Below are 5,862 nucleotides of genomic sequence, written 5' to 3'. Positions count from 1 at the left end.
ATGTACTATATTTTCTCTCTCCTTTCACGCAGACTCTGCTGTAGGGTCACTGAGTGGCGCCACAGACAGATCCCTGGTCCTGAGACCAAGAAGCCCTGAGCCCCCATACCACCCCTTAGGCCCAGAATCTACCTGGCCCTATGGTCCTGGGCAGGCCATCCAATCTCAGCCCCTTGCAAGAAGTAAAAAAAGAAAATGTGTTATATCTAACCACTGTCCCCCCATGGTCCATCCTCTCCTCCTTTATTCACATCCCTACCCATTCCCCTGCTCCCCCCTCCTTCTTACTCCAGATGTCTATACCCCATTGAGTATATTTGCTGTTTCCTCTCCTAGCCATCTCTGATGAGAGCAAAGGTTCCCTCATTCTCCCTTGCCTCCCCCCTTCCATATCATTGCAATAGCTCATTGTAATAAAAAAAATCTTATTATGTGAAATAACTTGGACTATTCCCCCTCTCCTTTTTCTTTCTCCCATTCCATTTCCCTTTTTTTCTTATTGACTCCATTTTTACGCCATATTTTATCTTCGAATTCAGCTTTCTCCTGTGCTTCAACTATAAAAGCTCCCTCTACCTGCTCTATTAACTGAGATGGTTCATATGAATATTATCAGTATCATTTTTCTATACATGCAGTTCATCCTCATTAAGTCCCTCATATTTCCCCCCTCTCCTCAAATCTCCATGTTTCACCTGTATCCTGTATCTGAAGATCAAACTTTCTGTTCAGCTCTGGCCATTCCAAAAGGAACATTTGAAATTCCCCTGGTTCATTGAAAGTCCATCTTTTTCCCTGGAAGAGGACATTCAGCCTTGCTGGGTAGTTCATTTTTGGCTGCATTCTAAGCTCTTTTGCCTTCCGGTATATTGTATTCCAAGCCCTACAAGCTTCCAATGTAGCTGCTGCTAAGTCCTGTGTGATCCTGACTGCAGCTCCACGATATTTGAACTGTGTCCTTCTGGCTGCTTGCAATATTCTCTCTTTGAATTGGGAGTTCTGGAACTTGGCTATAATATTCCTGGGGGTTGGTTTTTTGGGATCTCTTTCTCGGGGGGATGGGTGGATTCTCTCCATTTCTATTTTGCCTTCTGCTTCTAGAATATCAGGGCAATTTTCCTGTAGTAATTCTTTGAAAATGATGTCAAGGCTCTTTTCCTGATCATGACTTTCAGGTATTCCAATAATTTTTAAATTATCTTTCCTAAGTCTGTTTTCCATATCAGTTGTTTTTTCAATGAGATATTTCACACTTTCTTCTAATTTTTCATTTTTTTGGTTTTGAAGTATTGATTCCTGATTTCTGGCAAATTCATCAATCTCCCTGAATTCTATTCTTTGTCTGAAGGATTTATTCTCCTCAGAGAGTTTTCTTATCTCTTTTTCCATCTGGCCAATTTTGCTTTTTAAAGCATTCTTCCCCTCAATAACTGTTTTGAACTGTTTTATCCATTTGACCTAAGCTGTTTTTTAGCATGCTATTTTCTTCAGCAATTTTTTTGGATTTCCTTGACTAAGCTGCTGACTTCATTTTCATGTTTTTCCTGCATCCCTCTCCTTTCTTTTCCCAGTTTTTCTTCTAACTCCCTCATTTGATTTTCAAAGTCTTTTTTGAGCTCTATCATAGCCTGAGCCCAATTTCTGTTTTTCTTGGAGTCTTTAGATGCAGGAGCTTGTGCTTCCTCATCTTCAGACTGAGTATTTTGATCCTTCTTGGGCTCATTTGTAAAATATTTCTCAGTGGTCTTCCTCTTGTTTCTTTGTTTGTTCATTTTCCCAGCCTAAGCCTATTTTTGGGGGGTGCTTCCTGAGCTTTTGGGACACTCCCACTCAGTGTGTGAGGTTCTGTCCTCCCTCCAGGTTTGTGAATGACCATAAGCGCCCCCCTCTGCCACGGGGATGAGGTGGGGGGGCCCTGCTGTTCTATGGGGGGGCCTAGACTGCGATCAGGATCTGAATGTGGTCAGAGCCCCAGAGTCCTGTTCCAGGGGCAGAGGACTGAGCTTGCAGTTTCTCTTCACTCCCCTCCCTCAGCTCAATGGGCTCATGCCCTGAGGGCTCCTGCTTACCGGCTCCACCTGCTTCTGTTTCCGGGTCTAGGCTGGGGAAAAACCAGGCTGCTGGCTGTGTGCCCTGAGGGCTGGGCAGAGGACCCCCCGCTGTTCCTCCACTTGGTGCCGGTGCTCCTCGGGGTGCAGCTCAGGAGACTCCCCCAGCTGTGAGCTGAGGCTCCCAGTGCCCTGGGGCTGCCTCCAGGAGGCTGAAGTTCTTTGGCTCTGGCAGGCCACCCCTCTGGCAGGCCGCCCCTCCGGCCCCGGGGAGCAGAGCCTTTCTGCTCTTTTCCAGGTTACCTTGAGTAGGAGAACTGCCTCACTGGATCCCTTTGTGGGTTCTGTCTCTCAAAAGTTTAGTTAGAGTCCTTAGTTTATGAGTTTTTATCAGAGAGCTCCTAAGACTCGATCCCTTCATGTTGCCATCTTGGCTCTGCCCCACCCCCCGGTTTCTAATAGAACAATAGTGTTCCATGACATACATATACCACAGTTTGTTAAGCCATTCCTCAATTGAAGGACATTTACTTAATTTCCAATTTTTTGCCACCACAAACAGAACTACTATAAATATTTTTGTACAAATGATGTTTTTACCCTTTTTTATCATCTCTTCAAGGTATAGACCCAGTAGTGGTATTGCTGGGACAAAGGGTATGCACATTTTTTGTTGCCCTTTGGGCATAATCCCAAATTGCTTTCCAGAAAGGTTGGATGAGTTCACAGCTCCACCAACGATGTATTAGTGTCCCAGATTTCCCACAATCCTGCCAACAATTATCATTGTCCTTTCCGGTCATATTATCCAGACTGAGAGGTGTAAGGTGGTACTTCAGAGAAGCTTTAATTTGCATTTCTCTAATAAGTAATGATTTGGAGCAATTTTTCATATGACTATGGATTGCTTTGATTTCCTCAGCTGCAAATTGCCTTTGCACATCCTTTGACCATTTGACAATTGGGGAATGGCTTGGTTTTTTTTTTTTTTTTGGAAATTTGATTCAGTTCTCTGTATATTTTAGAAATGAAGTCCTCTGTCAAAAATACTAGTTGCAAAAATTGTTTCCCAATTTATTACATTTCTTTTGATCTTGGTTATAGTGATTTTGTCTGTGCAAAAGCTTTTTAATTAAATGTCAAAATTATCTAGTTTGTTTTGAATGATGTTCTCTCTCTTCCTTAGTCATAAACTCTTTCCCTTTCTGTAGATTTGACAGGTAAACTACTCCTTGATCTTGTAGTTTGCTTATAATATTGTTTTTTATGTCTAAATCCTATATCCATTTTGATTTTATTTTGGTATAGGGTGTGAGGTGTTGGTCTAATCTAAGTTTCTTCCAAACTAACTTCCAATTTTCGCAATAGTTTTTATTGAAGAGAGAGTTTTTATCCCAATAGCTGGACTCTTTGGGTTTATCAAACAGCAGATTACTATAATCATTTCCTGCTATTGCACCTAGTCTATTCCACTGATCCACAACTCTATTTCTTAGCCAATACCAGACAGTTTTGAGCACCAATGCTTTATGATATAATTTTAGACCTAGTAGCTAAGCCACCTTCTTTTGCACTTTTTTTCATTGAATCCCTGAAAATTCTTGACTTTTTATTTCTCCATATAAATTTACTTACAACTTTTTGTAACTCATTAGAGTAATTTTTTGGAATTTTGATTGATAGGGTGCTAAACAAGTCATTTAGTTTTGGTAGAATTGTCATTTTTATTATATTAGCTCAGCCTATCCATGAGCAGTTGATATTTGCCCAGTTATTTAAATCTGATTTTATTTGTGTGAGAAGAGTTTTGGAATTGTTTTCAAACAGTTCTCGAGTCTGCCTTGGCAGGTAGACTCCTAGGTATTTTATTTTGTCTGAGGTTACTTTGAATGGGATTTCTCTTTCTAGCTCTTTCTGCTGTATCTTGCTAGTCATATATAGAAATGTTGAGGATTTATGAGGGTTTATTTTATATCCTGCGTCTTTGCTAAAGTTGCTAATTATTTCTAGTAGTTTTTAGATGATTTTTGGGGATTCTCTAGGTATGCCATCATGTCATCTGCAAAGAGTGAGAGTTTTGTCTCCTCCTTCCCTATTCTAATTTCTTCAATTTCTTTTTCTTCTCTTATTGCTGAGGCTAATATTTCTAATACAATATTGAATAGTAGTGGTGATAATGGGCATCCTTGTTTCACCCCTGATCTTATTGGGAATGCTTCTAGCCTATCTCCATTGCATATAATGCTTAATGATGGTTTCATATAGATACTGCTTATTATTCTAAGGAACAAACCATTTATTCCTATACTCTCTAGTGTTTTTAGTAGGAATGGGTGCTGTATTTTATCAAAAAGCCTTTTCAGCATCTATTGATATGATCATATGATTTCTAATATGTATGTTATTGATATAATTAATTATACTAGCAGTTTTCCTAATATTGAACCAGCCCTGCATTCCTGGGATAAATCCCATTTGATCATAATGTATTATCCTACAATAACTTGTTGTAATCATTTTGCTAAGATTTTATTTAAGATTTTTGCATTGGGACTCGGCAGCGGCAGGCGGAGCAGGCGGCTGAGGCACGGAGCTGCTCTAGCGTGGATGGCTTCCTCGGGCCCTGGGGCGGAGGCGCGGGGTGGGGGGGGTGGGGGGGCGGCGCGGCAGGAGCCGGGGCGCCCCGGGCAAGGGTGATCCTCAATAGAACCTACTAGAGGCTACAGGAAAAAAACCTAGGCATAATGGATCCCTGTTCAGTTGGAGTTCAGCTTCGTGCTACCAATGAATGTCATAAGACATACTATACTCGACATACTGGCTTCAAGACTTTGCAAGAATTGTCATCAAAGGATGCGCTTTTACTTCAGCTTAGAACCGGAATGAGCCTCTCTGGAAACAATACAATTTGCTTCCATCATGCAAAAATTTACATTGATCGATTTGAAGACTTGCAAAAGTCTTGTTGTGATCCATTTAACATACCCAAAAAGTTTGCAAAGAAAAATTTGCATGCGATTGACTTAGATGATGCCACTTTCCTAAGTGCCAAGTCTGGAAGACAGCTTGTACCTGGTTGGAAGCTTTGTCCAAAATGCACACAGATAATCAATGCAAGTGTGGATGTTGAATCCGAAGACCGCCAAAAAAGGAAAGCTGATTCAGACTGAAGGACTGCAAAAGCCCTGCGGTCCTTGCAGTTTGCAAATCCAGGAAAGCAAACTGAATTTACTCCAGAAACTGGTAAGAGAGAAAAAAGGCCGCAAACCAAGGCAACCAATTCAGACAGGCAAGTGATTCCACCAAAGAGCAAAGTCTATGACAGTCAGGGCCTCCTGATAATGAGTGGAATGGATCTCTGCAACTGCCTTAATGAAGATTGCCTGGGCTGTTTCTACACATGTCCCAATTGTGGCTCTTAACAAGTGTGGAGCCAAGTGTCGCTGTGACAGAAAATGGCTTTATGAGCAGATTGAAATCGAAGGAGGGGAGATTATTCATAATAAGCATGCTGGGTTATTTGAAAGGGTGAATGAGCTACTCTTATTTCCTTATAAGCTCTAAAATTCTACTGTAGATATAGTCAGAATTCACGCATGATAAAAAATTGAAAAAAATGGTATTACGTGAGTGTTTTGTGTTAGATGTTTCAGAATTCATTGTTTTGTGTACATTTTAGATGGACTTTAAAAAAGCTTTAGTTTATTGTGGATAAATAAGCAAGTACAGTACTTGGGAACAGTGCTTGACACTATACAAGGAGAATCAGTCTTTTTGTACAACTAGGAACCATTTTGGCATCAGTCACTAAATT

The 5,862-nt window shown here is 40.8% G+C and overlaps 1 pseudogene; it reads left to right on the top strand.

Moving 5' to 3' along the window:
• The first annotated feature begins 4,792 nt into the window (after nt 1-4,792).
• On the top strand, nt 4,793-5,637 carry LOC141523488 (ARL14 effector protein pseudogene; annotated as a pseudogene).
• Nucleotides 5,638-5,862: the final 225 nt, after the last annotated feature.

The sequence above is a fragment of the Macrotis lagotis genome, chromosome 1 (genome assembly GCF_037893015.1).
Source record: "Macrotis lagotis isolate mMagLag1 chromosome 1, bilby.v1.9.chrom.fasta, whole genome shotgun sequence".
NCBI lineage: Eukaryota > Metazoa > Chordata > Mammalia > Peramelemorphia > Peramelidae > Macrotis > Macrotis lagotis.
This window is presented reverse-complemented; position numbering and strand designations above follow the sequence as displayed.